The 11,439-nt window shown below is 43.2% G+C and overlaps 1 non-coding gene across 1 annotated transcript; it reads right to left on the bottom strand.

Moving 5' to 3' along the window:
- Positions 1-10,972: 10,972 nt before the first annotated feature.
- LOC115803570 (small nucleolar RNA SNORA11) lies at positions 10,973-11,102 on the bottom strand. The gene has a single exon (XR_004024304.1). It is a non-coding gene; the product is annotated as a small nucleolar RNA SNORA11 (small nucleolar RNA).
- Positions 11,103-11,439: the final 337 nt, after the last annotated feature.

Below are 11,439 nucleotides of genomic sequence, written 5' to 3'. Positions count from 1 at the left end.
CTATAATAGGAAACAATGCTTGATATGGGGGCCTTTTTAGTAAATGCTAACATTCTGTGTAGTGTTGACTTAAAAAAATGCACAACGTGAGAGTTGCGAGTTAAGTTTCTTTTTTTAAACAAGTGCTATATATATATTTTTTCTATTTATAGACAGTCCTGTATTATTGCTCTCATCAGTGTTTTGTAGTTTTCTGAAAATATATCACACCCAAGTTTTGCCAGATTTATTCTTTTTTTTTTGAGGTTGATCATGCCATTTTATTTTATTTATTTATTTATTTTAACATCTTTATTGGGTTATAATTGCTTTACAATGGTGTGTTAGTTTCAGCTTCACAACAAAATGAATCAGTTATATATATACATATGTTCCCATATCTCTTCCCGCTTGCGTCTCCCTCCCTCCCACCCTCCCTATCCCACCCTTCCAGGCGGTCACAAAGCACCGAGCTGATCTCCCTGTGCTATGCGGCTGCTTCCCACTAGCTATCTACCTTACGTTTGGTAGTGTATATATGTCCATGCCTCTCTCTCGCTTTGTCACAGTTTACCCTTGCCCCTCCCCATAGCCTCAAGTCCATTCTCTAGTAAGTCTGTGTCTTTATTCCTGTTTCACCCCTAGGTTTTTCATGACATTTTTTTCTTAAATTCCATATATATGTGTTAGCATACGGTATTTGTCTCTCTCTTTCTGACTTACTTCACTCTGTATGACAGACTCTAGGTCTATCCACCTCATTACAAATAGCTCAATTTCGTTTCTTTTTATGGCTGAGTAATATTCCATTGTATATATGTGCCACATCTTCTTTATCCGTTCATCCGATGATGGACACTTAGGTTGTTTCCATCTCTGGGCTCTGGGCATTGTGGTACATGACTCTTTCTGAATTATGGTTTTCTCAGGGTATATGCCCAGTAGTGGGATTGCTGGGTCATATGGTAGTTCTATTTGTAGTTTTTTAAGGAACCTCCATACTGTTCTCCATAGTGGCTGTACCAATTCACATTCCCACCAGCAGTGCAAGAGTGTTCCCTTTTCTCCACACCCTCTCTAGCATTTATTGTTTCTAGATTTTTTGATGATGGCCATTCTGACCGGTGTGAGATGATATCTCATTGTAGTTTTGATTTGCATTTCTCTAATGATTAATGATGTTGAGCATTCTTTCATGTGTTTGTTGGCAGTCTGTATATCTTCTTTGGAGAAATGTCTATTTAGGTCTTCTGCCCAGTTTTGGATTGGGTTGTTTGTTTTTTTGTTATTGAGCTGCATGAGCTGCTTGTAAATTTTGGAAATTAATCCTTTGTCAGTTACTTCATTTGCAAATATTTTCTCCCATTCTGAGGGTTGTCTTTTGGTCTTGTTTATGGTTTCCTTTGCTGTGCAAAAGCTTTGAAGTTTCATTAGGTCCCATTTGTTTATTTTTGTTTTTCTTTCAATTTCTCTAGGGGGTGGGTCAAAAAGGATCTTGCTGTGATTTATGTCATAGAGTTTTCTGCCTATGTTTTCCTCTAAGAGTTTGATAGTTTCTGGCCTTACACTTAGGTCTTTAATCCATTTTGAGCTTATTTTTGTGTATGGTGTTAGGGAGTGATCTAATCTCATACTTTTACACGTACCTGTCCAGTTTTCCCAGCACCACTTATTGAAGAGGCTGTCCTTTCTCCACTGTACACTCCTGCCTCCTTTATCAAGGATAAGGTGACCATATGTGCGTGGGTTTATCTCTGAGCTTTCTATACTGTTCCATTGATCTATCTTTCTGTTTTTGTGCCAGTACCATACTGTCTTGATTGCTGTAGCTTTGTAGTATAGTCTGAAGTCAGGGAGCCTGATTCCTGCAGCTCTGTTTTTCGTTCTCAAGATTGCTTTGGCTATTCGGGGTCTTTTGTGTTTCCATACAAATTGTGAAATTTTTTGTTCTAGTTCTCTGAAAAATGCCAGTGGTAGTTTGATAGGGATTGCATTGAATCTGTAGATTGCTTTGGGTAGTAGAGTCATTTTCACAATGTTGATTCTTCCAATCCAAGAACATGGTATATCTCTCCATCGATTTGTATCATCTTTAATTTCTTTCATCAGTGTCTTATAATTTTCTGCATACAGGTCTTTTGTCTCCTTAGGTAGGTTTATTCCTAGGTATTTTATTCTTTTTGTTGCAATGGTAAATGGGAGTGTTTTCTTGATTTCACTTTCAGAGTTTTCATCATTAGTGTATAGGAATCCCAGAGATTTCTGTGCATTACTTTTGTATCCTGCTACTTTACCAAATTCATTGATTAGCCCTAGTAGTTTTCTGGTAGCATCTTTAGGATTCTCTATGTATAGTATCATGTCATCTGCAAACAGTGACAGCTTTATTTCTTCTTTTCCGATGTGGATTCCTTTTATTTCCTTTTCTTCTCTGATTGCTGTGGCTAAAACTTCCAAAACTATGTTGAATAATAGTGGTGAGAGTGGGCAACCTTGTCTTGTTCCTGATCTTAGTGGAAATGCTTTCAGTTTTTCACCATTGAGGATGATGTTGGCTGTGGGTTTGTCATATATGGCCTTTATTATGTTGAGGAAAGTTCCCTCTATGCCTACTTTCTGGAGGGCTTTTATCATAAATGGGTGTTGAATTTTGTCAAAAGCTTTCTCTGCATCTATTGAGATGATCATATGGTTTTTCTCCTTCAATTTGTTAATACGGTGTATCACATTGATTGTTTTGCGTATATCGAAGAATCCTTGCATTCCTGGGATAAACCCAACTTGATCATGGTGTATGATCCTCTTTTTTTTCTGTATGATCCTTTTAATGTGCTGTTGGATTCTGTTTGCTAGTATTTTGTTGAGGATTTTTGCATCTATGTTCATCAGTGATATTGGCCTGTAGTTTTCTTTCTTTGTGACATCTTTGTCTGGTTTTGGTATCAGGGTGATGGTGGCCTCATAGAATGGGTTTGGGAGTGTTCCTCCCTCTGCTATATTTTGGAAGAGTTTGAGAAGGATAGGTTTTACCTCTTCTCTAAATGTTTGATACAATTTGCCTGTGAAGCCATCTAGTCCTGGGCTTTCGTTTATTGGAAGATTTTTAATCACACTTTCAATTTCATTACTTGTGATTGGCCTGTTCATATTTTCTATTTCTTCCTGGTTCAGTCTTGGAAGGTTATACCTTTCTAAGAATTTGTCCATTTCTTCCAGGTTGTCCATTTTATTGGCATACAGTTGCTTGTAGTAATCTCTCATAATCCTTTGTATTTCTGCAGTGTCAGTTGTTACTTCTCCTTTTTCATTTCTAACTCTATTGGTTTGAGTCTTCTCCCTTTTTTTCTTGATGAGTCTGGCTAATGGTTTATCTATTTTGTTTATCTTCTCAAAGAACCAGCTTTTAGTTTTATTGATCTTTGCTATCGTTTCCTTCATTTCTTTTTCATTTATTTCTGATCTGATTTTTATGATTTCTTTCCTTCTGCTAACTTTGTGGTTTTTTTGTTCTTCTTTCTCTAATTGCTTTAGGTGCAAGGTTAGGTTGTTTATTCGAGATGTTTCCTGTTTCTTAAGGTGGGCTTGTATTGCTATAAACTTCCCTCTTAGCACTGCTTTTGCTGCATCCCATAGGTTTTGGGTCATCGTGTCTCCATTGTCATTTGTTTGTAGGTATTTTTTTATTTCCTCTTTGATTTCTTCAGTGATCACTTCATTATTAAGTAGTGTATTGTTTAGCCTCCATGTGTTTGTATTTTTTATTGATCATTTCCTGTAATTGATATCTAGTCTCATAGCGTTGTGGTCGGAAAGGATACTTGATACAATTTCAATTTTCTTAAATTTACCAAGGCTTGATTTGTGACCCAACATGTGATCTATCCTGGAGAATGTTCCATGAGCACTTGAGAAAAATGTGTATTCTGTTGTTTTTGGATGGAGTGTCCTATAAATATCCATTAAATCCATCTTGTTTAATGTATCATTTAAAGCTTGTGTTTCCTTATTTATTTTCATTTTGGATGATCTGTCCATTGGTGAAACTGGGGTGTTGTCCCCTACTATGAATGTGTTACTGTCGATTTCCCCTTTTATGGCTGTTAGTATTTGCCTTATGTATTGAGGTGCTCCTGTGTTGGGTGCATAAATATTTACAATTGTTATAGCTTCTTCTTGGATTGATCCCTTGATCATTATGTAGTGTCCTTCTTTGTCTCTTCTAATAGTCTTTATTTTAAAGTCTATTTTGTCTGATATGAGAATTGCTACTCCAGCTTTCTTTTGGTTTCCATTTGCATGGAATATCTTTTTCCATCCCCTTACTTTCAGTCTGTATGTGTCACTAGGTCTGAAGTGGGTCTCTTGTAGACAGCATATATATGGGTCTTGTTTTTGTATCCATTCAGCCAATCTGTGTCTTTTGGTGGAAGCATTTAGTCCATTTACATTTAAGGTAATTATCGATATGTATGTTCCTATTCCCATTTTCTAACTTGTTTTGGGTTCGTTATTGTAGGTCTTTTCCTTCTGTTGTGTTTCTTGCCTAGAGAAGTTCCTTTAGCATTTGTTGTAAAGCTGGTTTGGTGGTGCTGAACTCTCTCAGCTTTTGCTTGTCTGTAAAGGTTTTAATTTCTCCATCAAATCTGAATGAGATCCTTGCTGGGTAGAGTAATCTTGGTTGCAGGTTTTTCTCTTTCATCACTTTAAATATGTCCTGCCACTCCCTTCTGGCTTGCAGAGTTTCTGCTGAAAGATCAGCTGTTAACCTTATGGGGATCCCCTTGTGTGTTATTTTTCCCTTGCTGCTTTTAATATGCTTTCTTTGTATTTAATTTTTGACAGTTTGATTAATATGTGTCTTGGCGTATTTCTCCTTGTATTTATCCTGTATGGGACTCTCTGTGCTCCCTGAACTTGCTTAACTATTTCCTTTCCCATATTAGGGAAGTTTTCAACTATAATCTCTTCAAATATTTCCTCAGTCCCTTTCTTTTTCTCTTCTTCTTCTGGAACCCCTATAATTCGAATGTTGGCATGTTTAATGTTGTCCCAGAGGTCTCTCAGACTGTCCTCAGTTCTTTTCATTCTTTTTTCTTTATTCTGCTCTGCAGTAGTTATTGCCACTATTTTATCTTCCAGGTCACTTACCCGTTCTTCTGCCTCAGTTATTCTGCTATTGATCCCATCTAGAGTATTTTTCATTTCATTTATTGTGTTTTTCATCATTGTTTGGTTCACCTTTTAGTTCTTCTAGGTCCTTGTTAAATGTTTCTTGCATTTTGTCTATTCTATTTCCAAGATTTTGGATCATCTTTACTCTCATTATTCTGAATTCTTTTTCAGGTAGACTGCCTATGTCCTCTTCATTTGTTAGGTCTGGTGGGTTTTTATCTTGCTCCTTCATCTGCTGTGTGTTTTTCTGTCTTCTCGTTTTGCCTATCTTACTGTGTTTGGGCTCTCCTTTTTGCAGGCTGCAGGTTCGTAGTTCCCGTTGTTTTTGGTGTCTGTCCCCAGTGGCTAAGGTTGGTTCAGTGGGTTGTGTAGGCTTCCTGGTGGAGGGGACTAGTGCCTGTGTTCTGGTGGATGAGGCTGGATTTTGTCTCTCTGGTGGGCAGGTCCACGTCTGGTGGTGTGATTTGGGGTGTCTGTGGACTTATTATGATTTTAGGCAGCCTCTCTGCTAATGGGTGGGGTTGTGTTCCTGTTTTGCTAGTTGTTTGGCATAGGGTGTCCAGCACTGTAGCTTGCTGGTCGTTGAGTGAAGCTGGGTGCTGGTGTTGAGATGGAGATCTCTGGGAGATTTTCGCCGTTTGATATTATGTGGAGCTGGGAGGTCTCTTGGTGACCAGTGTCCTGAAGTTGGCTCTCCCACCTCAGAGGCACAGCACTGACTCCTGGCTGCAGCACCAAGAGCCTTTCATCCACATGGCTCAGAATAAAAGGGAGAAAAAGTAGAGAGAAAGAATTAGTAGAAGTAGGAAGAAAGAAAGAAAGAAAGAAAGGAAGGAAGAAAGAACGAAAGGAAGGGAGGAAGGAGGAAAGAAAGAAAGAAAAGAAGGAAAGAAGGAAAGAAAGGAGGGAAGGAGGGAGGGAGGGAGGGACGGTGGGAGGAACGAAGGAAGGAAGGAAGGAGGGAAGGAAGGAAAAAAGAAAGAAGATAAAGTAAAATAAAATAAAATATAATAAAGTTATTAAATTAAAAAATAATTATTAAGAAAAAAATTTTAAAAAAACGGACGGATAGAACCTTAGGACAAATGGTGGAAGCAAAGCTATACAGACAAAATCTCACACAGAAGCATACATATACACACAAAAAGAGGAAAAGGGGAAAAAATCATAAATCTTGCTCTCAAAGTCCACCTCCTCAATTTGGGATGATTCGTTGTCTATTCATGTATTCCACAGATGCAGGGTATATCAAGTTGATTGTGGAGATTTAATCCGCTGCTTCTGAGGCTCCTGGGAGAGATTTCCCTGTCTCTTCTTTGTTCTCACAGCTACCAGGGGCTTAGCTTTGGATTTGGCCCCGCCTCTGCGTGTAGGTCGCCCGAGGGCGTCTGTTCTTCGCTCAGACAGGACGGGCTTAAAGGAGCCGCTGATTCGGGGGCTCTGGCTCACTCAGGCCGTGGGGGAGGGAGGGGCACGGAGTGCGGGGCGGGCCTGCGGCGGCAGAGGCCGGCGTGACGTTGCACCAGCCTGAGGCGCGCCGTGCGTTCTCCCGGGTAAGTTGTCCCTGGATCCCGGGAACCTGGCCGTGGCGGGCTTCACAGGCTCCCCGGAAGGGGGGTGTGGAGAGTGACCTGTGCTCGCACAGAAGCCCCTTGGTGGCGGCAGCAGCGGCCTTAGCGTCTCATGTCCGTCTCCGGGGTCCGCGCTGTTAGCCGCAGCTCGCGCCCGTCTCTGGAGCTCCTTTAAGCAGCGCTCTTAATCCCCTCTCCTCGCGCACCAGGAAACAAAGAGGGAAGAAAAAGTCTCTTGCCTCTTCGGCAGCTCCAGACTTTCCAGACTGCCTCCCGGCTAGCCGTGGTGCACTAACCCCCTGCAGGCCGTGTTCACGCCTCCAGTCCTCTCCATGCGATCTGACAGAAGCCCGAGCCTCCGCTCCCAGCCCCGCTCCGGCGGGTGAGCAGACAAGCCTCTCAGGCTGGTGAGTGCCGGTAGGCGCCGATCCTCTGTGCGGGAATCTCTCCGCTTTGCCCCCCGCACCCCTGTGGCTGCGCTCTCCTCCGCGGCTCCGAAGCTTCCCCCCTCCGCCACCCCCAGTCTCCACCCACGAAGGGGCTTCCTAGTGTGTGGAAACATTTCCTCCTTCACTGCTCCCTCCCACTGGTGCAGGTCCAGTCCCTATTCTTTTGTCTCTGTTTTTTCTTTTTTTCTTTTGCCCTACCCAGGTACGTGGGGAGTTTCTTGCCTTTTGGGAGGTCTGAGGTCTTCTGCCAGCGTTCAGTAGGTGTTCTGTAGGAGTCGTTCCACGTGTAGATGTATTTCTGGTGTATCTGTGGGGAGGAAGGTGATCTCCGAGTCTTACTCTTCCGCCATCTCGGGTCTGATTATTGTGTGGGCTGCTGCCCCTGTGTCTGCTGTTGAGCCCGAAGTCGCTGTAGGTCAGCAGGACCAGCTGTGTGGAAGAAGAAGGTCTAGCAGTGGAGTGTTACCTAGTGCCATCTAAGTGGGGATCAGATCAGTGACCTGAGTGCAAGCTTCCACACTGCCGGGCACCCTGAACTAACCTTCGGAGCTTCAAAAATCTGACTGCTGGTTCACATCTGCCTCCCACAAAATGTCTCTAGTGGCCAGTGCTAACCTGGAACCACGCGGGGAAGGGAATGTGGTTGCAGCTTAGCTAAGTTGATGTGGGACAAAGCCACTACAGGAAGTATGAGGGAGGGGGTACTGAAGTGGAAAGAGCTGCTGTTTTGAACTAACTGAACCTTAAGCATTTTACGTTTTCAAGTATCAACATATGGCCGTGTAACAACGTTGTTAGGATCTTTCCTTAAGCTTTATTAGCTTCACAATAAACCCATCCTGTTACACGTTTGTAAGTACGTGGTCCTAAGTGCTCTGGAGAAAAGTGAAGCAGAGGAGGCAGGTAGGGAGTAGGGGTGAGTGGGCAGGAACTTTGGGTTTGCTCAGAGAAGGTCTCGCTGACCAGGTTGAGCAGAAGTCTGCAGGAGGGGGCACTTCCCTGGTGGTTCAGCAGGTAAGACTCCAAACTCCCAGTGCAGGGGGCCTGGGCTCCATCCCTGGTCAGGGAACTAGATCCTGCATGCACGCCGTAAGTAAGAGTTTGCATGGCACAACTAAGACCCAGTGCAGCTAAAAATAAATAAATAACAAATAAATATTAAAAAAAAAAAGCTCTATCCTTAGTCTTTAAAAAAAAAGAAAAAGAAAAAAGAAATAAAGAAAATCTGCAGGAGGGGAGGGAGGGAGCCACATGGCGATCTGGGACACAATGTCCAGGCCCGGGAACTAGCACGGAGTCCCTGAGGCCAGAAAGGTGGAGGTGATGGCTTTGTCGTAGCAGAGCAGCTGAGCCGTGGCAGAGGCTGGGAGATGAGGTCTGAGAGATGAGTGGGGGCAGCTACTGCTCCGCCTGGTGAGCAATTAGCCTGTCACTCCTAGAGAGGAGGATCCACATGACGGCCCTTGGAGTTTTGAAGGCACGCCAGGTGTTTGTGTTAGGACAGACTCAGGGAGACCAACACGGGGTCCCACACAGTAATCCTGGCCCACACCCTCTGCTCCCAGCACCAGTGACGTTTTCTCAACATCCCCTTTCCCACTTGCTTTTTTTTTTTTTTTTTAATTATTTATTTATTTTTGGCTGCGTTGGGTCCTCATTGCTGTGCGCGGGCTTTCTCTAGTTGCGGCGAGCAGGGGCTACTCTTCCTTGCGGTGCATGGCCTTCTCATTGCGGTGGCTTCTCCTGTTGCTGAGCACGGGCTCTAGGCACGCGGGCTTCAGTAGTTGTGGCTCGCGGGATCTAGAGCACAGGCTCAGTAGTGGTGGTGCACGGGCTTAGTTGCTCCGCGGCATGTGGGATCTTCCCGGACCAGGGCTCCAACCTGTGTTCCCTGCATTGGCAGGAGGATTCTTAACCACTGCACCACCAGGGAAGTCCCTTCCCACTTGCTTTGCTTTTGCTGTTTTTATCCCTATCCACCTGGATTCCTCTGCTCATTGAGACTAAATTTGATGTCAGAATTTGATTTCAGTTTTATTTTTCAAATTTGATATCATAATTTTAAGTTTGCAGGATTGCCTCCTGAACCTCCCAAGAGATGACAGAGGAATTGCTTATGCAATTCAAAGGTGTTTTTTAAAAATAAATTTATTGATTGATTGATTTTTGGCTACATTGGGTCTTCGTTGCTGTGCGCGGGCTTTCTTTAGTTGCAGCAAGCAGGGGCTACTCTTCGTTGCAGTGCGCAGGCTTCTCATTGCGGTGGCTTCTCTTGTTGCAGAGCACAGGCTATAGGCGCATGGGCTTCAGTAGTTGTGGCACGCAGGCTCAGTAGTTGTGGCTCGGGGGCTCTAGTGCACAGGCTCAGTAGTTGTGGCACACAGGCTGAGCTGCTCCGCGGCATGTGGGATCTTCCCGGCCCAGGGTTCGAACCCGTGTCCCTGAATTGGCAGGCGGATTCTTAACCACTGCGCCACCAGTGAAGTCCCTCAAAGGTGTTTTTGAAAAGCTACAGTCGGGGAATTCCCTGGTGGTCCAGTGGTTAGGACTCTGAGCTTTCACTGCAGAAAAGGGACAATTGGATCTCCCTATCAGGGGCTGGACCAGTGCTTTCATCCCTCTGAAAGTGAGTGTCTCCTTAACATTTTGTGCCCTAAGTGCCTCGCTCACCTCATCTTAGTCCCAACCCTGCACGTCCCCCAAAATGACATTACAAGGGGAAAATTAGTAACTTGACAGTGGAGGAAACAGGCAGACACCAAGTGATCAAAGTTAACCTCACCAGTGATGGAACAAGCTGACTTCATGAGCCTCCTTATGTGGTACCCTGAGGGGGACACAGGATCTCTTACTTGGTGTCCCCACCTAAAACCACGAGACTCAGAGAGTTCCCTGGCTGCCTAGTGGTTAGTATCCTGGACTTTCACTACCATGGCCTGGGTTCAACCCCTGGTTGGGGAGCTGAGGTCCTGCAAGCCTCACAGCGTGGCCAAAAACAAAAACATGGAACTCAGTTTAATCATGAGAAAACCGGACACAAACCCAGACTGAGGGATCTTCCATAACACAGGTGGCCTGTATTCTTCACAGCTGTCAATGTCAAGAAAAGCAAAGAAGGCCATGGAACTATTTCAGATGAAAGGAGACAGGAGAGACATGACAACTAAAGGCCATGTGTAATACTCTTGGATTGGGTCTTGGACCGGACAAGAGTGCTAGAAAGGACATTATTGAGACAGTGGGAAAAATGTGATTATGAACTGTAGATTGGATAATAGTATTATATGGACATTAATGTTAACAGTTGATGAAATGGCATGAAGGGGATATATGGCATGTCTTTGTACTGTTTTTGCAACTTTTAGGTAAGATTGAAATTATTTCACAATAAAAGCTTTTTTTTTTCCTCTTAGGGTTCACTTTAATGAAGTGAATAGTGTTGCACATTCTATGGGTTTGGACAAAAGTGTAATGACATATATCCATCATTATAATGTCATACAAAGCATTTTCACTACTCATAAAAACTTCTGTACTCTGTGTTTTCATCTCCCCTCTCCCCCCAAACTCCTGGCAACCATTGATCTTTTTATTGTCTCCATAGTTTTGCTTTTCCAGAATGGCATATAGTTGGAATCTGTTTTTCTTTTTTTTCCTTGGAGAGGTTCAAAGCCTTTATGTCTGTAAGACCACTCATGGCCCACACATGCATGGACCGGACAGGCTCTAGGTGGCAAACTCCGCCACTAAATACTGTAGCTTTTCTTCCAAAGTTGAGCCCTGTCCCACTGGTACAGGGGGACGTGTTGGGTATTTGTTCATAGGAAGGCCACAAGTTTTGTGCCCCTTGTCACAATGAACCCAGATTCCTGTTGGGTGTGCTGTAAACAGAGGAGCCATTTCTTCAGGCCCCCTGCTCTGAGCACACCCCAAAAACTTTTTTAAAAAGGCAGCTACAGCCATAGAAAGAATGAAATTTGCCCTTTGCAGCAACATGGATGTACATACAGATTATAATACTGAGTGAAGTAAGTCAAAATGAGAAAGACAATATTATATGAAGTAACTTATATGTGGAATCTAAAAAAATACTAATGAATCTATATACAAAACAGAAAACAGACCCATAGACATAATAAACAAACTTATGGTTACCAAAGAGGAAAGGGGGAAGGGGAGGGATAAACTAGGAGTTTGGGATTAGCAGACACATACTACTATCTATAAAATAGATAAACAACAAGGTACTACTGTATAGCACAGGGAAC

The sequence above is a fragment of the Delphinapterus leucas genome, chromosome X (assembly GCF_059928025.1).
Source record: "Delphinapterus leucas isolate spDelLeu-1000000601 "Yukka" chromosome X, BTC_Dleu_Yukka2, whole genome shotgun sequence".
Taxonomy (NCBI): Eukaryota; Metazoa; Chordata; class Mammalia; order Artiodactyla; family Monodontidae; genus Delphinapterus; species Delphinapterus leucas.
This window is presented reverse-complemented; position numbering and strand designations above follow the sequence as displayed.